Source organism: Schistocerca gregaria, chromosome X, assembly GCF_023897955.1.
Source record: "Schistocerca gregaria isolate iqSchGreg1 chromosome X, iqSchGreg1.2, whole genome shotgun sequence".
Taxonomy (NCBI): domain Eukaryota; kingdom Metazoa; phylum Arthropoda; class Insecta; order Orthoptera; family Acrididae; genus Schistocerca; species Schistocerca gregaria.
Window position 1 is genome coordinate 854,211,880 of NC_064931.1, and position 21,175 is coordinate 854,233,054.

Here is a 21,175-nt window from a genome sequence, read left to right on the forward strand (position 1 = left end):
GAGTCTCTTGGGTAACCTTGTTTCTCCCATGCATGTAACATGACCCCAGCATCTAAGCCTGTTCATCCTGACTGCTACATCTATAGAGTTCATTCCCAGTTTTTCTTTGATTTCCTCATCGTGGACACCCTCCTGCCATTTTTCCCATCTACTAGTACCTGCAATCATCCTAGCTACTTTCATATCCATAACCTCAACCCTGTTGATAAGGTAACCTGAATCCACGCAGCTTTCATTCCCATACAACAAAGTTGGTCGAAAGATTGAACGGTGCACAGATAACTTAGTCTTGGTACTGACTTCCTTCTAGCAGAAGAGAGTAGATCGTAGCTGAGCACTCACTGCATTAGCTTTGCTACACCTTGCTTCCAGTTCTTTCACTATGTTGCCATGCTGTGAGAATATGCATCCTAAGTACTTGAAACCGTCCACCTGTTCTAACTTTGTTCCTCCTATTAGGCACTCAATCCGTTTATATTTCTTTCCCACTGACATTACTTTCGTTTGGAGATGCTAATCTCCATACCATAGTCCTTACATTTCTGATCTAGCTCTGAAATATTACTTTGCAAACTTTCAATCGAATCTGCCATCACAACTGAGTCATCTCCAAAAAGCAAGACTGCTTATTTTGTGTTCACATATCTTAATCTCACCCAGCCAGTCTATTGTTTTCAACATATTATCCATAAATAATATGAACAACAGTGGTGACAGGTTGCAGCCTTGTCTTACCCCTGAAACTACTCTGAACCATGCCCTCAATTTACCATCAACTCTAACTGCTGCCTGACTATCTATGTAAAGACCTTTAATTGCTTGCAAAAGTTTGCCTACTATTCCATAATCTCGTAGAACAGACAATAACTTCCTCCTAGGAACACAGTCATATGCCTTTTCTAGATCTATAAAGCATAGATACAATTCCCTGTTCCACTCATAACACTTCTCCATTATTTGCCGTAAGCTAAAGATCTGGTACTGACAACCTCTAAGAGGCCTAAACCCACACTGATTTTCATCCAATTGGTCCTCAACTAATACTCGCACCTTCATTTCAACAATACCTGAGAATATTTTACCCACAACGTTGATTAAAGAGATGCCTGTTTCCATGTTTAAAGATTGGTGTGATTGCTGCTTTTGTCCAGTCTGATGGAACCTGTCCCTAATCCCAGGCCATTTCAATTATCCTGTGTAGCCATTTAAGACCTGACATTCCACTATATTTGATGAGTTCCGACTTAATTTCATCCACCCCAGCTGCTTTATTGCACTGCAATCTATTGACCATTTTCTCCACTTCCTCAAATGTGATTCTATTTCCATCATCATTCCTATCTCATTCTACCTCGAAATCTGAAACATTACTGATCGTATTTTCACCTACTTTGAGCAACTCTTCAAAATATTCCCTCCATCTGCCCAAGGCATCCACAGGATTCACCAGCAGTTTTCCTAACCTGTCCAAAATAATTGTCATTTCCTTCTCATCTCCCTTTCGAAGACTGCTAATTACGCTCCAGAATGGTTTTCCAGCAGCTTGACCCAAAGTCTCCAACCTGTTTCCAAAGTCTTCCCAAGATTTCTTCTTGGATGTTGCAATTATCTGTTTGGCTTTGTTTCTTTCTTCAACATAGCTTTCTCTGTCTACCTGAGTTCTAGTGTGTAGCCATTTTTGATACGCCTTCTTTTTCCTTTTACAGGCTGCCTTGACTGTGTCATTCCACCAAGCTGTTTGCTTCATCCTACTTTTACACAGCACTGTTCCAAGACATTCTTTAGCCACTCCTAGTACTATGTCCCTGTACCTTGTCCATTCCTTTTCCAATGGCTGTAATTGACTACATTCAACTAACTGGTACCTTTATGAGATCGCTGTTATGTACTTGTGCCCGATTTCCTTATCCTGAAGTTTCTCCACTCTTATCCTCCTACATATGGACCTGACCACCTGCACTTTCGGCCTCACAATCCCAATTTCACTGCAGATTAAATAATGATCAGTGTCATCAAAGAATTCCCTGAATACACGTGTGTTCCTCACAGCCTTCCTGAATTCCTGATCTGTTATTATATGGTCAATGACAGATCTGGTTACCTGCCTACCCAAGTATACCGATGAATGTTCTTATGTTAAAAAAAGGAGTTTATGATTACTAAGCCCACACTGGCACAGAAATGCAAGAGTTGTTTCCCGTTCCTGTTGGCCTCCATGTCCTCTCCAAATATACCCATAACTTTTTCATACCCTTCTGTTCGATTTCCAATCCTGGCGTTAAAATCACCCATGAGCAGAACACTGTCCTTGTCCTTGACTGTAACAATTACATCACTGAGTGCCTCATAAAAACTTTCCATCTTATTTGATCTGTTCCTTCACAATTCGAATATACTGACACAATCCTAAGTTTCTTGCTAGACACTGTCAAATCTATCCACATCAGTCGTTCGTTTACATACCTTATTGTAACTACGCTGGGTCCCATTTCTTTCCTGATGTACAGCCGTACACGCCATTGTGCTATTCCTGCTTTGACTCCTGACACGTAGACCTTGTACTCTCCCACATCCTCTTCTTTCCCACCCCATACCCGAATGTTACTTACAGCTAAAACGTCCAGCCCCATCTTACTTGCAGGCTCTTCCAGCTCTACCTTCTTCCCAGGGTAGCCCCCATTGATATTAATAGCTCCCTGTCTCATTACCATTTGTTTGCCAAGTCGTATCTTAGGAGTCCCTGGTTTGTCAGTTAGAGGTGGGACTCCGTCACCTCCAAAGGTCCGAGGCATTTTTAGCAGTAGGTGAAACTGAAAAACTTTCTATTTACACGTGCACTGACACAATCCCACAAGCACATGAAGTGCAAAAGAGAGAAATAATGTAAAATTATTTTTTCCTCTATTTACAATTTTTTAACTATTTTTATGATTTTTATACAATTTTGAAAGTTTTTTATGTATAATTTGGACAATTTTTTAAGTTTTTGTAATTTTCAAACTTTTTGCAACATATGATGGTTATGTAATGTTACGGAAAAAGCATAGTAGCACAGTCACTGTGGTGTAGTGTTTATGATACTAAACTGTTGCATGGAGGCTCGTGAGTTCAAGACTCACCTGAACTCTAAAACTTTAATTTCTATATTCGGTTCGAGTACACTCTAGAGGTATCCACAAATGGCAAGAATCATTGTATTGGAATGTTCTATAGCCGTATATATTTTACTCCAAAATGCTCCTTGGTCAAGAACTCTCATCAATATGCTACTTGCTAATTTTATGAACTTTTCTGTTTAACTTACTACAGGAAGGAGCAGGAAAAAGTTGTCCATGAAAGAGTTTGTAATGATTGCATAAAATATGGCGATTTTTAGAGATGTATGTTTTGACTGAAAACATTTTGGAAAAATATCTCTCTTAATCACATTACAGGTGTAAGACACACTTACAGTTTCTGAATTAACTGCAAATTCTTTTCTCAAAGAATCACCTCATGGAGTATCTTTCCCTGATGCAAGGGGAACCATCATGCAAGGTGGATGGCAAAATCTATTTTTGCATTGAAAAAAAAGTGTACATTCCTTGATAATTCGTAATTGTGACCACAACAAAACAGATTGAACTTTGTTCTTTTCGTATTTCCGTCACTACTATGTAAGTCTCAGCATGCTCCTGTACCCCTTCAGAAGCCAAAACTCTGTATTTGGACTTAAGATTCCTTTAAATCTTAATGTGTACTTATCAGGATGTCGATAATGATATATTGTGTGTGGCTTTACACAAACTGAATTATGACTTATGGTTCCTGTCCCCCATTCTGCCACCTTAATCTTCTGAATCAAGTACTAGACCAATCACTACACTAAATCATGAAGGTGGACCAATAAATGAAGATACATAACGATTTCAGTATGAATTAATAAAATCACAAAAACTACAACGAATTGGACAGAATTGTTTGTTTCTATTAAAATAGTATATTTAAACAACTTGAACTGAGTCACAAGTTCCTTAAGACAGATTCTTCACAGTAGCCTGTAAATGAAGAGCTCAATGTTCTACATCTATGCTTGGTTACTAAACTAAACGTCATATATTATCTGATTGAAACAGGCATCATGTTCATGTAAGACTGTAATAAATAACTGACAAAAAACGAGAAGCTGTAGCTATACATACTTCAGGTTGTGTCTTAGTATCCCCATAAAGTTCAAGGGCAAAGAAAAAAAAGTATACCAAAGGATAATCATGATTTTATCATCATATTTGCCTCCCACACTTAGAAAATGCTAGGTTGATAGGTTGTGTTATCAAAGCTAATGTAGAAACACAGTATTAACTGTTAAGTTGAAGGAATACGGTTTTTTACTACAAAGGTACTTCTGAACAATGTATTTTGAGATAAAAACTAAATACTCTAGAGTCCTGCCCACTCGTCTCTTACAGTGTGCCTAAAGAATGTTGCCTTCTTGGATAGCTGTACAAAAATTCAAGCAAATCACATTAATAGCTTTTATTATAATAAATAAGATTGATAATACTTAACTTTAGATTTGCAACAAGATGCCGCAAATGATGAGCGACACTCTAACAGTCAGTGTCCTTCACTATATACAATGTCCAGGTAAGTATTCGCACTCGCTCCTAAGTCACTGCTATCATTAATATCTCTGCTCATCTAGACCTCTCTGCTATCGTCCGTCTTCCCCTGACCGTTTACTCCTGGAGGCTGGCAGGAGCGGAGCTTATATTCTTTTCTTGTAGAGGCCACTCCCGTCTTGGTGTGGTCCTAGTTAGCCGGTTTTGTATCCTGCCTGGAAGGCAGCGCGTGGGTAGTAGCTGGAGCAGGAAAAATACGTCGGTACTGCACGTAAGTAAGAGTGGTTTACTGGTGCAAAAAAACAAGTTAAGACATGGTTACATAACTTGCAATGAGGTGCGATGCTGAGACCCGTCTTATGTAGAGCAAAGCTGAAGCTAAGTGTCCCAACTGTCTGCTCTTGATCAAATGGGCTGAAACTCCAGTGGTGCTGGTAGAGCAGAACTGCGCCTGCTAGAGGGCGCTGTCCTCGTTGTCTGTCGTGGTGCCAACTTAACTGGCAGCTACGCTGTGGCATCCTACATATCGATATCACACGGGCTATTGGCTGGCGTCGTCTCACAGCCATCTCTGTTCTTGCATTCTGCATCTTCGTACCAGCGCTTGTCGATACCCCGGAAGAAATACCATTTTATATCAGTCTGCTGTTTCTCAAACGAGAGGCACCCCTTCCCCTTCTCCTACTGAGTCAAAGTCAAGAACAATTCATTTTCTGTGCAAAGAACCCAAACTAGGGGTATCACAAAGATCAAGCAAACTAGGAAAAGACTTCCCTAGGTGTCATGTATTATTTCCACAAGAAATACGAACATTGCAACACTGCAATAAAAACAAGGAAACAAGAGACAACAGAAGAGGGGCAAATTAATGTTCTTGCTACTGTTGCAGTTGAGTTGGACGTTGTGTGATAGGTATTTAATCGAAAGAGCATTTCATGGTTTCAGGGACACTATAAAAATTGGCAATGAACTTATGTACTTACTGTTTCCGGTCCTAGATACCTCACGCTGTAGATGATATAAGGTAGTTGAGTCTCTACCTCTCTACATTTGTGCTTTCTGGCACTTTTCCTGATACATCCCCTTTCCTTCTCATCCACTGTCTAGTGATTTTTTGGTCATCTTCGTCCAGACGTCCGCATTCTATAATATCTCCTCCCTTAACCTCGATAGCCTATCTTTCGACATTCATTGGATAAGTCCAAACGACTTCCATTGTTGCTCATAGACAGACTTATCATGAAGATTTACATTTGAATCTATCTGAATGACTGTCTTTCAAGTCCTGTCACTCTTAATTTGCCACGACAATAAAAACTAAGAAATTAGAGCTCATACAGAAAACCTACAGACAAGAAAGTGAAGAACTAATAGTGCTACAAGAAAAACCCTCCATACACACGCCATAATGTTACTTCCAGAGTACAGATGTAGATACAGATTTCATATTTTCTATTGTATGGATATATTTCATTTCTGCTGTTTGGATCTTATTTTTCTCTCTTTCTCACTATCCAAGATTCTCAAACACAGGCCAATGTCTCAGCTAACTTCGTCTTTTCCGATATCTCTCTATGTTGGGTAAGTCCTGGGTGACTATTTCTCTGATTTCTTTTTTCATTTTCCTGTCTGTCTGGCTCTATAGCTGAGCGATCAGCATGTCTAACAGCCATGTGGAGAACATGGGTTTGATTCCCGGTATTGCCAGACTGGAGCTGCATGTACACAGCTCGTGACGTCATTAGACTATCACATTGAATTAGAAGCAGTTCCGGCCGATGTGACCGAGCGGTTCTAGGTGCTTCAGTTTGGAACCGAACGTCCGCTATGGTCGCAGGTTCGAATCCTGCCTCGGGAATGGAGATGTGTGATGTGCTTAGGTTAGTTAGGTTTAAATAGTTCTAAGTTCTATGGGACTGATGACCTGAGATGTTAAGTCCCATAGTGCTCAGAGCCATTTAAGAAGAATCGATTGAAGGTTCTGCAAACATTACAATGGTCGGAAGAGTTAGCTTTTCATGAGACGAAAAAAAGTGGGTAAAATAATATTAACATAAAGAATGAGTCTTGCATTCTGCAGCAATATGAACACTGTTATGAATTTTCTTGCTTGCTAATGCTGTGTTTATTTATTTATGCTTCACAATCACAGGAAATTGTGTGAAAAGCTAAAAAAGGCCATTAAAAATATTTTTGGATAACATAAAATTTATGTAGTATTTATTTATTTATAGTACTTAATAAAAAATAAAACCCTATGCTAATACAACAACTGCTTCTACTAATACAAAACTACAATAAAAAATCTAAAACCGCCAAAATGCTTATACAACTTCTACTACTATGAAACTACAATAATACCTTAACCAGTTACCCAACTACTAACACTCCTGTTATCACTATGAAATCTGTTCTGATTTTGTTAATTTGTTTTGCTGCATTTAACCTGCAGATGGTAGTTTTCACTACTGGATACGCCCTCATACTGTACCAGTCAGCAGCCATTGTCTGCCGGATTCCTTGAGCATATGGCGTACAGCAGCACGTCAGGACCATTTTCACTATAACAAGCAATTCCACGATTCACTGTAGCATCTTCAAATCCGCACTTTCTTAATCACTTGCACCACTGCAATGTAAAGTCTTGGAAAACCATTTCACTCAGTGGTTGGCAACCGGGCAGCTGTCTGTTGAATATGTTGTCTAGCCAGACAGCTTCACACTTATCTGTGGCTGAATACCTCATCATATCTTCCTTGGTCTTCCAGGATACTGCGCCTGAAACATCGTCCAATATGCGCCATGTTGACTAGTGAGCTTAGTGCTTGTTTGGGATCCAACATAATTAGTGTCTGATGGCCATTACCCAGCGCATCTTGGAGCACACAGTTGCACAAGGTGAGTTCTGGCGTGCCCTCACTGGCGCAGGCGCAGATTTCGTTCATTTACCTTCAAGTTTTGTATAGATACGTAGCATACGGGCAATGATCGGTTTAGTAATGAATTAGACCGCTTGACAGGCTAAGCAGTCTAGATTTTAGTCTCTCCCTAATGTTATGGAGAAATTCATATTTTCTCCTGCTCTATTCATTTAGTCGCAGTTGAAACACGCGATCTTTAATTAACTGTTTCTTTTTGGCCTCAGTTCCAAATATCCTTCCTGCTTCCATTTGATTGCCTTTCTGTAAAGGGTCCCTTTTCTTTATTTCCAAGCCCACTGGGCATTTTCCTAGCATTCAGGGTAATGCAGTACGTTTCTGTTAACCTTAACAGCACTCCTCGTTGGACACTTCTCACTAATCAGGCTGGCTGCAATCTATGAGCCAAAACACTCGCACCATATTCTAAAACTGACGCTAATGATAGGTTGGTGATATGTTCTGATCGTTTTCGAGGGAAGCCGAAATTGTCTGTTTTACAATGGTCGTAATTTCGTTGCTCATGTTTGTTCCTTTTCTGCCTGCTCCTCTACATCATGTGCAAAGATACTGAGAGGCACCCACATGCCTTGCTCGTACTGCGGCATCAAGCAGTCAGTCCTGCAAGATGAGTGGTCTGCCAAGCGAGTGGACTCATTCTTATTTATCGAGTAACATGAACTCTAGTACTCACAATTAAGTTACAAGCTATTCTCCTGTTTGAATATTACGCAACAGAAACGGAAACGCACATCTGACTATTAGTAATTTACACAACTCTGACTGTTCACTACGCACTGGCAATACCACATTTTCTTTCTTATTTAACGGCTTTGATCAACACGTGGCCATCGCACTGAATATGAATGGCGCACACATTATAAATTCTGGGTATCATGACAACATACAATTCGAAGGAAAAGGCCACCGATGTTTTTCTTTTCACTATCTTATTTATTCCGATAAATTCTATAACCTACAACAATAACACACGAGAAATTCCGCCCAGTGGGCATGGCTTTACATTGGTGATTCTCTATCTTATGGTCTCGTAATTATTTAACGCTACAGTGCACTTTCTCGATAGGATGGTTGATCTTTTGCTATATCTCACACTTCGACTCTCACACCCATCATCACTAAAATTTTCTCCAGACCGAATGCTACAAGAAGGAACATGCATAACCCACTGCCTCTGAAACTATCTTGTTACTCTCTCATGCCAACCACACATACTTAAATTTCATGAAATACATCAGACTGGCAACATACAATACAAAGAATAGTCACAACGTTATAATCACATCATTTTCAACTTTCCCACTTCACTTAGTATTTATCCCAGTTTCACACGACACTGCCCCACTTCGTAACTTTTCTTTTTCCTGGAGGATATATGCACATCTTCCTGTGCAATGCAAGCCAAGTGGCGTTGCTGGATATATGGCTGACTCACCTTGCTTCACTCTCAGATTATTATAGTTTGAATCAAGCGTCACACGGAAACATAACATGCAAAGTAATATTAAGAACACATTCATCACACATGCGAGTCCTCAACTGATACCATGGACAAGTACTTCTCTTTATCCTTTGTCTCATACACAGAGTGAGACTCACACAATACTCACCACGTGGAAGTACTCGTCTCTAATTTCAAGTCCTGCACATGTCATTTCTTAAATATTTCCAATTTATAGTAAACACACCTGTAATTCAGCTTAACGTAAGCACTCGGAAGTATTTCAACTTATTACTACACATGGTTTCATTGTGACCGTTGGTCACTTCCGAAGATTACTACGATCCCCTTCATATTAACTGCCTGACATTTAACTCTCCCCACAAAAGTTCCTAAAATAGAGAAATTATTATTCAAACTACTCCTAAGTATTTCACATGCATACCATGTCTCCACTCTTTTGTTTCTACGGAGCACACCTAAGACAGGTCTTACCAACACAAGATCCAGCGGCAGAGTGCTGAAAACATGGCTGTTCTTCAGGTCAGCTCTCACCTCATCTGTGGTTAGCAGGCGACCATACATTCATTCATTTCGCAGATCTAACCAAATTGGATGTAGGGATTTATTTTGTGGGAGTGCACATGTGATCAATTAAATAAATAAATTGTCATTCTTTCCTACACTGGTATCTGGCTTCAGTGTATTAAGTGATATTGAGTTATTATTACAAAAAATATGTTGTTCTGACAAGAATAACGAAGAATGTTGTACCTATTTTAAATGTCGGGCGGTACTGTACCCTTTCAATACGACATTAAACCAGGAATGCACCTATGTGTCTCATTTCAGCACCATTAACATTATTTTAGGGCTCATTAGAAGTTAGTAGATGTGTTTTGTGGGTTCTGGCTCACTAGCTCACTCACTAACCCAATTCCGCATTTTCTAAGTAACTCAACCAAATTTTTAAAATTCAGTATATTTAAATAACTCAACCGATTTTAGCTAAATAGCTATTTTTCAATAATTCAACCAAGTCTAAGTAATTGCCTCACTATCCTAGATAACGAACTGATTTCTAAGTTGATTATTTCTTTTCACATTGTGCTTGTATGAAAATAAATTTAATGACTCATGTGAACAAGAAGTTTAAACTTCTATAACTTTTTCTTATTTCCATTTATTTACATAATTAAAAATTTTCAGTAACTAATCTATGTTGTGCATCGTATGTAAGGTTCTTGTTACCATACATAACTACATAAGCAAGTGTATCAATCAAAATTTTATCATTAAAAGTGGCACAAAGTTTCATAGTAGTTTTTTGTATAGTTACAACATTCTTTCTATGAGTCATATTGGTTAAATTAATCAGATAATTCGTTATGAAAGTAAATGGACTAATATCAATATATGCTTTTAGTAATGTAATTCGCTTAAAATCAAGAAATGTGTTGTACACTTTGAGAAAATTATTTGGTGGATTAATATTCCACATTTCCCGAGGAAAAATTTGTTTCTACCACTTTTCAAATATAGATTCTGTAGTGTAACATGATCGAATACTAATGAATCAACTATTGATTATTTTTAAAATCTCTCTGAAATGCAACAAACACAACATATGGCATATCAAATTCTATTAGGTTATAGTAATTTGTAATCTCAAGTTCAAAGCTCTTCTTGTCAGATAATCCATCAACTTCTTGTGCTTGAAGTTCATAAAAAGAGATCGGAATTTTAGGATTTTTCAGAATATTTTCTCGTTGTTCAAGTTCGTAAGTTGGTTCATATTTAACAACAGGAACACGAATCTCCATAGAATCTACAACCATTTTTCCATCTTTTGAGAGAGTATCTTTTTTTCGATTCAAGCATAATTTTTAATACACAGTCGAAGAATTGCATCTCCGGTAGATGAAATAAGTTTAAAAATTATAGTAAAATCTCCTTCTAACATAATTTCTTTGTAATCTTTAAAAAATCCACCAAGCATTGACAACGGATAAGGTACTTCAGTTCCCTTACTATTTATTTTTCCTGTGTTAAGAAAATGTCCCTCAAAACCTATTTTGTCAGCAACAGATGAAGTTAAATGTAATAAAACAGATGAGGAAATAAAAGGATGTTCAGTTCTAGATAAAATATTTTTCCTTTCATTATCATTATAAAGACAAACAATTTTGCTACATAATTATCGATCAATTTTTTATTGGATTTTCCATCATAAATTGGATAATATATACCATAATACTCAATAGTATTAAAATTCCTGTACAGTTGTGTATGATTTGGATGAAGCCATCGATCTCCAATATTTATTTAAATTTCTGTGTTTTTGTTGGGAGCATTTAAATTACTTTTAGTTTTTCATTCACAGGGAATTCGCAAAATTTGTAACTTTCAATTTTATTCCTAACAAAGTAAAAGTTTGCTTTAGATGTCGCTGATTTATTATGGAAAAAATTTATTAAGGCATTTCTAAAACGATTGTCATTGTAGCACCATTAAAGTCAATTTAATTATCATTTGCATCAGTTATAGTAATATCTAAGTCTTAAATTGGATCAAAAGCAGGAATATTTACAGGATTTACTTTACTGGAGGTAGACATAAAGGAATAGATTGTTTTTACTTAGCCCAATTATACTTAAAAATAACAAAACACTTAGAGACAATCTAAATTTTTTAATTATCTTTAGACAAAATAATACAAATTTTAATCATATTTAACATGTCCCCAGAATGAGATTTTCACTCTGCAGCGGAGTGTGCGCTGATATGAAACTTCCTGGCAGATTAAAACTGTGTGCCCGACCGAGACTCGAACTCGGGACCTTTGCCTTTCGCGGGCAAGTGCTCTACCAACTGAGCTACCGAAGCACGACTCACGTCCGGTACTCACAGCTTTAGTTCTGCCAGTATCCGTCTCCTACCTTCCAAACTTTACAGAAGCTCTTCTGCGAACCATGCAGAACTAGCACTCCTGAAAGAAAGGATATTGCGGAGACATGGCTTAGCCACAGCCTGGGGGATGTTTCCAGAATGAGATTTTCACTCTGCAGCGGAGTGTGCGCTGATATGAAACTTCCTGGCAGATTAAAACTGTGTGCCCGACCGAGACTCGAACTCGGGACCTTTGCCTTTCGCGGGCAAGTGCTCTACCAACTGAGCTACCGAAGCACGACTCACGTCCGGTACTCACAGCTTTAGTTCTGCCAGTATCCGTCTCCTACCTTCCAAACTTTACAGAAGCTCTTCTGCGAACCATGCAGAACTAGCACTCCTGAAAGAAAGGATATTGCGGAGACATGGCTTAGCCACAGCCTGGGGGATGTTTCCAGAATGAGATTTTCACTCTGCAGCGGAGTGTGCGCTGATATGAAACTTCCTGGCAGATTAAAACTGTGTGCCCGACCGAGACTCGAACTCGGGACCTTTGCCTTTCGCGGGCAAGTGCTCTACCAACTGAGCTACCGAAGCACGACTCACGTCCGGTACTCACAGCTTTAGTTCTGCCAGTATCCGTCTCCTGCCTTCCAAACTTTACAGAAGCTCTTCTGCGAACCATGCAGAACTAGCACTCCTGAAAGAAAGGATATTGCGGAGACATGGCTTAGCCACAGCCTGGGGGATGTTTCCAGAATGAGATTTTCACTCTGCAGCGGAGTGTGCGCTGATATGAAACTTCCTGGCAGATTAAAACTGTGTGCCCGACCGAGACTCGAACTCGGGACCTTTGCCTTTCGCGGGCAAGTGCTCTACCAACTGAGCTACCGAAGCACGACTCACGTCCGGTACTCACAGCTTTAGTTCTGCCAGTATCCGTCTCCTACCTTCCAAACTTTACAGAAGCTCTTCTGCGAACCATGCAGAACTAGCACTCCTGAAAGAAAGGATATTGCGGAGACATGGCTTAGCCACAGCCTGGGGGATGTTTCCAGAATGAGATTTTCACTCTGCAGCGGAGTGTGCGCTGATATGAAACTTCCTGGCAGATTAAAACTGTGTGCCCGACCGAGACTCGAACTCGGGACCTTTGCCTTTCGCGGGCAAGTGCTCTACCAACTGAGCTACCGAAGCACGACTCACGTCCGGTACTCACAGCTTTAGTTCTGCCAGTATCCGTCTCCTACCTTCCAAACTTTACAGAAGCTCTTCTGCGAACCATGCAGAACTAGCACTCCTGAAAGAAAGGATATTGCGGAGACATGGCTTAGCCACAGCCTGGGGGATGTTTCCAGAATGAGATTTTCACTCTGCAGCGGAGTGTGCGCTGATATGAAACTTCCTGGCAGATTAAAACTGTGTGCCCGACCGAGACTCGAACTCGGGACCTGTGCCTTTCGCGGGCAAGTGCTCTACCAACTGAGCTACCGAAGCACGACTCACGTCCGGTACTCACAGCTTTAGTTCTGCCAGTATCCGTCTCCTACCTTCCAAACTTTACAGAAGCTCTTCTGCGAACCATGCAGAACTAGCACTCCTGAAAGAAAGGATATTGCGGAGACATGGCTTAGCCACAGCCTGGGGGATGTTTCCAGAATGAGATTTTCACTCTGCAGCGGAGTGTGCGCTGATATGAAACTTCCTGGCAGATTAAAACTGTGTGCCCGACCGAGACTCGAACTCGGGACCTTTGCCTTTCGCGGGCAAGTGCTCTACCAACTGAGCTACCGAAGCACGACTCACGTCCGGTACTCACAGCTTTAGTTCTGCCAGTATCCGTCTCCTACCTTCCAAACTTTACAGAAGCTCTTCTGCGAACCATGCAGAACTAGCACTCCTGAAAGAAAGGATATTGCGGAGACATGGCTTAGCCACAGCCTGGGGGATGTTTCCAGAATGAGATTTTCACTCTGCAGCGGAGTGTGCGCTGATATGAAACTTCCTGGCAGATTAAAACTGTGTGCCCGACCGAGACTCGAACTCGGGACCTTTGCCTTTCGCGGGCAAGTGCTCTACCAACTGAGCTACCGAAGCACGACTCACGTCCGGTACTCACAGCTTTAGTTCTGCCAGTATCCGTCTCCTACCTTCCAAACTTTACAGAAGCTCTTCTGCGAACCATGCAGAACTAGCACTCCTGAAAGAAAGGATATTGCGGAGACATGGCTTAGCCACAGCCACAGCCATGTTCAGAAAAAAATGCAACATTTCTAAACAACATATATTTAACATAATCATTAAACATAAATATTAAAACATAAACATTAAACATTAACAGATGAACATTAAAACATAAACATTAAACATTAAAACATAAACTTTAAATATAAATAACGTTTTTTCCTTAATAAATGTTCGCAAAGTGTGATGACGAAGTTGCTAAAAAAGCTAAGAGAAATATAAAGAAAGATGAAGAATTGAAAGTCTAATTCAAGTTTTGGAAAAAGCAACTAAGAACAGGGTATGAAAAATATAAAAAAGATCAACCTGTTATTGATACTATTTAAAAAGTAAAACAGGGAATTGAAGGCTTAGCTGAAAATCTTTTAAAAAGCATTTGAAGAAATCAGAGAAGTTGAAATACAGATGATTCCATATCATCATAAAAGATCTTGGAGATTATTCACCAGTTAGACAAATACATCATTGGTCTGATGATATCCTTGGAAAGTATGATTATACATTAAGTGAATCAGAAATTCAGGCGCAATTGAATAAATACCAAGAACAGAAAGAATCTCAAACACAATCCAGCATTCATCAAAATGAAGCTAAAAAGATAAATGTTAGTGGAAAGTATGTTAAAGTTTATCAGTCATAGTGAAGATAAAGTTTTTGGATTGAAACCTGTTGACATGTTGGTAATTTACCTGTTGAATTCGATGGAGATAAATTAACAATTGGTGGAAAGACAAATTATGGAACAGATGAATTATTGAGTCTTTTAACTGAAAAACAAATTACAATGGATAATATGAATAAAAAATTCGATTATGTAGATTTATCAAATTATGCAGATATATTATACAATTCAGGAGCATTGTAATCTGATAATAATCAAAATAAAATAAGGTCAAGTAGAGGTAAAAATATAAATATTTAATAAAACCAATTGTTGATGACTATTTTCCAAACTTAAGAAGACAAACTATAGATGCTTCAGATTCCTCAGATTTTAGGTCACCTGAAAAAAGAGATGAAGGCTTAGTTAAAAAATATACAGAAAAACCAATTGAATATGTTTGGATGAATGATGTTAGACAATTAATCGATAGATTAGCTGTAATTCATGGTGAAGAATTAGGTAGAAATAAAAATTATCACAATGAAAAAGTTAGCATAGGGCAAATGTAAACAAATAAATTTAATCATTTCATAGTCAATAACCCAAAAGAAATTCCATACTTGATTAGATTTTTGAATAGATTTCCTCAAACATTTTGGAAAAGTGATAAACACAGAAAAGGATTAGTAAACAATTTGATTAACAAATTACCATTTGAAATGCATCTTCCTAGTTATCGATTTTGTGGTCAAGGAACGCAATTAGAAGAAAGATTACCTAGAGGAGATGAAGGAATAAATCTATTAGATGAAGCTTGTAAGCAATGTAATATTATATACAGAGATCATAATGATTTACAGTCTAGACATGAAGCAGATAAACAACTTCAATTAGACACAAAAGAAAGAATGCTTGCAAATGATGCATCATCTGGAGGAAAAGTTGCAGCTACAGCTGTTAGAGGAATAATGTATAGAAAACGAAAATTAGGCATGGGTTTAGATCTTGATGAAAATGGTTGGGGTTATAAAAATCTTCTTAAAGTTTTAATTTCTATAAAAATCCTTATAAATTTTAATCTATATACAAATCTATATATATTTTTAATCTATATAAATGAATAATTTTCCTATTGATTGTACTTTGGTACCTAGTAGCAAGAGTAAACCAAAATCGATTAAATTAAAATTGAATGGTGAACAATTAAATACAATTGAACCATTTTTGACAGATTTTCAAAAGAGAAAAAAGAAAAGTTAGTGGGTGGAAATTTACTTATTACATCAGCTATAACTGTTGTGAATAAAATTATTGAATATCTAACAAAAAAGAAAGACGGAAAAGGATTATCATGATATGATGGTGGATTTCTTCCTTTATTATTAGCTGCATTACCATATTTAGCAACTAGTTCACTAGCCAGAGGATCTGCAGCAATTGCAAATGTAGTATTAAATAAGAAGAAAAATGACAAACAATTAGAAAAACAAAAAAGATATAATCAAGCAAGTTGGTGCTGGACTCAAGAAAGCAAAAAAATAGAATAATTTAACAATCCATTATCTGATTTTGATATAGAAAAACTTGCTAAACAATGGAAATTTAACCGTTCATGATGTATATGTGACTGATGAATTACCAAGTAAACCGTCAAAATTGAATGTGGAAGAGTAAATTTAGATAAATCTGATCATGTTGGGACTCATTGAATATGTCACTATAAAAATAATAAAAAAATTGTTTTTGTTTCATTTGGTGGTAATATACCAATACTACTAGTTAACTATTTGGGAAAAAATGAACAATACTACAATAGTGACAGAATACAACATTTTGATAAAGTATTTTGCGGTGATTTGTGTATATTTGTCTAAAAATTGTTATGTGAGAATTATAACTTTAATGATATTTTAGATTTAATAAATGGACACTTTTGGAAACAAGATACACCTAAATAAACAAACCGAAAAGCTTAGCACACCTGCGTTAGATCTAGAAAAAAATCGAAACTGAAATTGATGCAAAAATACCAAAAATCAAAAGTGAAATTGATCCAAAAATTGAAAGTTCAATAAGAAACTGAGCAAAAATAGAAAATATGCTTAAGCAAGTTCAGTCATCAATAGGTCCAAAGATAGCCAATGTAATTTAAAAAATTCAGATATAATTAAGTAGCATTTTAAATATAGCTAATTATTATATTGATTTTAAAAAGAGAAGTAGTGTCAATATCAGTGATCCACTTGATGATTTGGATGCTGTTAGCAAAAGATATTTCGATACTAGACTTTTAGAACCTAAACAACAATATGTGAATTTGCTAACTATGTTTCAAAATTATTATTCCAAGAAAAATATTGACAAAGGTTTATTATCAGATTATTTCTCAAAAACAGATTCATCTCCATAGTTAAATGAGTTAAGTAATCTTACAGATAAAGTATATGATAAACAAATAATTAAATTTACTTTCCTGGCAGGAGGTGAGCAAAAAATGCACAATTTCGAATATGATTTCATGCTTAAAAGAATTATTGTTGTTGGTAAGAATATCAATAGAGACTTGAATTTTCATGATTTTGACGTTACATTAAGTTTGGCTGATAAGCTATACCAAATAAATAATAATAGTCAATTCATAATGGTACACAAATCAACTTTTCTAACACTGTTATTGGAGGATTCTGTTAAAACATTTATGGCTGTTGTAAATATAAGTGTATTTGGTGAAATAATTTAAATTATTAATCTATATAAATTTTCTATTTAGATAGAGTGAAAATCATGCTTTGCACTCAGCTCTTCAGAGCAATCACAATTCCGATTTAATTCTCTAAAGACAATCACATTTATTTGAAAAATAAACAAAGGATATAAACATTTATTGACAATCATTGATGTCTTTTCTAAATTTGAATGGTCTGTTGCTGTTGGAGATAAAACAGGTGTAGTTGATGCATTTGAAAAAAATTATCATAGTTAGAATCCAAAAAACTTACAAATAGATAATGGCTACGAATTTTACAACAAAGATTTTCAAGAAATACAAAACTAAAAATTATTCCAATTTTTGAGAATTAAAAGCACCTGTTGTTGAGCAATTCAACTGAACACTGAAAGAGAAGATGTGGAAGAAATTTGTTCTTTAAGGAAGTTATAAATTGTTAGATTTAGTTAAAAATGTAATCTATGAATACAACACAATAATTTCAACTATAAAAATGAAGCCAATATAAGTTGGTGAAAAAATTTAAAACTGTGTATGTTGTATCTAATGAAAAAGCGAAATTTAAGAAAAGTGGTAAAGTGGGAATTAGTAAACTTGAAGGTATTTTTGAAAAAGAATATCTAGCTAATTGATCAACAGAAATTTTTGAAATTCAAGATGTCATTTATTCTAATCCAACCACATATAAATTAAGAGATGTAAATGGCAAAGAAGTGAAAGGAAATTTTTATTAACAGGGACTGCAGAAAACAAAATATCCAGATGTATACGTAGTTGAATTAGCTTTGAAGAAGAAAGACGATAACATTTATGTTAAATGGTTCGGTTTCGTTAATTCACACAAGAGGTGGGCAAATAAACATAAAGTAACTTTATAAAACTTATGTTTCGAATTTTTCATGCAAAAGATTAAAATAATTTCGAGAGCAAACAAGGCCAACTTTTCTTTCATTGTTTGGTATGAGGTCTTAAAAATTCTTCATAGTTAGGATGACGATCTTCAGTTCTTTATAACTGTCTTTGTAAACTTTTCTCCAAGTTCTAATAACATAATAGTTATATTCACATTCATCATCAAATAATTTTAAACGAATGACTGTTGGTCTTAATGTTTCATTAATTGTTTGAGGAACAACATATGAAAGTAAATATTTATTTTTTCATTCCTTTCATTTATTACTTCTGAATAAGTATCAACCATTTCTCTCAAATTTTGAATTTCAGCATCTTTTATTTTAATTTTTTCGTTTCTTAAAATTTTAATTCAAACATTTTTTAGGTGTATTATTTATATATTTAATTAATTCAATGTTTCCAGTTTCTGTATACAAAAATCTTTGTGCCTTATTTGATCTTTGTATAAAGTTTCAATTTTATATGTCTGTTTTCTAGTTGATTGTAAAACTTCATGGGTAACCCATTTTTTAAACTGTTTTGAAGTTGGTAATTTAGAACTCATAACTACCTCACAAAGACCATATTCTGTGATAAAAATTCGTATGTTTTTCATTAAAAGTTAGAGGTGGTCAAACAACACATCCAATTAAATGTTTCATTTTTTGTTAATCTTCATTATCAACATGTTGCTTTATAGCATTTATGTTATCTTTGTATGTCAGTATGTTACAAACATCTTTGGATTTAAACCATGGATTTTTTTCATTAATAATCAAAAACACTTGCTTATTGTTGTATGTAAGCTTGTTGCTGAATAGATCTACAATCGACTTCATTTATTAAGAAAATATGTTTATTAATCTTGCAAAAGTAAGTAGAACATGAAATTTGTAGTTTGTTTTCATTATATTTTGTCTAACTCATTTTTTAAAATTGTTCTGCAGCTGATAATTCTGAACTTATAACTAAATGATTTGTTGATGAAAATTAAAAATAGTTCTGTTTTATTTTTTTATAAATCTATTATTTCTTATAAATCTATTATTTTTATAAATGGAGAAGCTAAACGAAATGGAAACTAAAGCAAAAGAAACTTGTGATCTAATTGTACATCCTGAAGGCATCAATTGTCTTATTTGTTTAAGTGATGAAAATAACCACCAATTTGCCAAGACACACCGCAATCATATCATTCATAAAGATTGTATTGACGAGTGGCTAAAGGGAAAAGAAAATTGTCCACTTTGCAGAACGATTATTAAAAACAAAACACCAACAAGAGCTGATGAAGCTGAAATAATAGACATTTATGCTTTAATGGATGTGCAAGATGAAGCAGCATATTATGGTCATTATTTTTATATTTAAATTGCAAAAAGTAGAAATTTTACATTTTCCAAAATCTACTTAATTCTTTCCTATATAAATGTAGCAAGTTCAACAATTTTACTGTACAGAAATACACAAAAGATTGTTATAGAACTATGTGTAGAGTATTTATAAATAAATATCTTGTAAGAAATCACAATGAAACTCGAATTCCTTGTGTGTGTGGAAAACGTGTTGGTAAATATTAATACAAAGACCTCCAAGTGAAGAACATTCAAATAAATTATTTTCGATAAATAACAAAGAAGTTGTCACTGATCAAGTTAAGAGACTAAAGATTTAAGTGGTTTTTCATAAATCCTTGGTATGAAGATAAGTATAGAAAAACTGTAAGAAGTGTACTCTAGATTATGTTACAAATAAGAAAACTAAAGCAGAGCAAGCATCTTGAACTTGATGATTTATTATCTGTTAAAGAAGAATCCTTTATGATTAGTTATCGATTAAATAATAATCCTTATCCATCTATTAAATAATTATCCTTATCCATATATTAATTAATTATCCTTTTGATCAATTTGGAAAAAAATATTTTTTAAGAATCTAAAGAATTTTTTTCGTATAAATAGAAGAGTAAAATGGAAAGATACACAGCTGCTCAAGTTTATAAACAAATGGAACAATTCAGTATTGCTCAACTTGGTGTATATTGCAAAATAAATAATTTATGAGGTTGTTATAAATTATGAAAGCTGATTGCATTACATTTATTTTTAAGAATTCTACACCTAAAGTGAAATTCTTTGGAAACATAAAACTGAAAATGATGATTTTTTCAAACTAAAGAAGATAAACCATTGAAAAAATATTTCAGTTTTTCACAGATGTGTTTTCGAAACAAGAAACTAATGGAGATAAACCACTAAAAATTTTTTCCACTTTCTACATATGTTTTTTCGAAACAGAAGACTAGAACGAAAAAAAGTATTATTTCCTTTTTACAATGATTTATTTGAGAAACCAGAAAGCAGAAAAACAATTAGAGATTACATAGTTGAACAAGCATTTGCAAACAGATTACAAACTATAGGTTTAGAAAATAGTATAGGTTCACTCGAACCTGATCATTTCTTGTCTTCGGTGAAGACGAAAATTCTAAAAATTGTGAAAGACAATTTCAGAGTACGTCATAGTTCGAAGAAAAATTTCAATCAATTTTGTGAGTAGAAATTGCAATAGAATGATAGAGTGCAAGAGTTCGGACAACAATCACAAAACTATACAATTATGATAGAAAGATTAAGTAAGAAATTCGAGAGAGGGAAGTGAGATATTTTAGCAAAAAGATCTAATTTTCAAGCACTTATATCAGGATGGACATTAAATAAAATCATTGGTTTATGATTAGGTATTAACATATATGTTCCACTTAGAGGATCAGCTTATATTGAATTACCTGCAGAAACAAACAAAAAAAAAGAAATAACATTGCATCAATGTAAA

General features: G+C 35.6%; 7 non-coding genes across 7 annotated transcripts; all 7 read right to left on the minus strand.

Annotated features, from left to right (window-relative positions):
- Window positions 1-11,793: 11,793 nt before the first annotated feature.
- Trnas-cga (transfer RNA serine (anticodon CGA)) lies at window positions 11,794-11,868 on the minus strand. Its single transcript has one exon. It is a non-coding gene; the product is annotated as a tRNA-Ser (tRNA).
- A 225-nt stretch (window positions 11,869-12,093) lies between these two features.
- Trnas-cga (transfer RNA serine (anticodon CGA)) lies at window positions 12,094-12,168 on the minus strand. Its single transcript has one exon. It is a non-coding gene; the product is annotated as a tRNA-Ser (tRNA).
- Window positions 12,169-12,393: 225 nt separating this feature from the next.
- On the minus strand, window positions 12,394-12,468 carry Trnas-cga (transfer RNA serine (anticodon CGA)). The gene has a single exon. It is a non-coding gene; the product is annotated as a tRNA-Ser (tRNA).
- Window positions 12,469-12,693: 225 nt separating this feature from the next.
- Window positions 12,694-12,768, minus strand: Trnas-cga (transfer RNA serine (anticodon CGA)). The gene has a single exon. It is a non-coding gene; the product is annotated as a tRNA-Ser (tRNA).
- A 225-nt stretch (window positions 12,769-12,993) lies between these two features.
- Trnas-cga (transfer RNA serine (anticodon CGA)) lies at window positions 12,994-13,068 on the minus strand. Its single transcript has one exon. It is a non-coding gene; the product is annotated as a tRNA-Ser (tRNA).
- Window positions 13,069-13,593: 525 nt separating this feature from the next.
- Window positions 13,594-13,668, minus strand: Trnas-cga (transfer RNA serine (anticodon CGA)). The gene has a single exon. It is a non-coding gene; the product is annotated as a tRNA-Ser (tRNA).
- Window positions 13,669-13,893: 225 nt separating this feature from the next.
- Window positions 13,894-13,968, minus strand: Trnas-cga (transfer RNA serine (anticodon CGA)). The gene has a single exon. It is a non-coding gene; the product is annotated as a tRNA-Ser (tRNA).
- Between the last annotated feature and the right edge of the window lie 7,207 nt (window positions 13,969-21,175).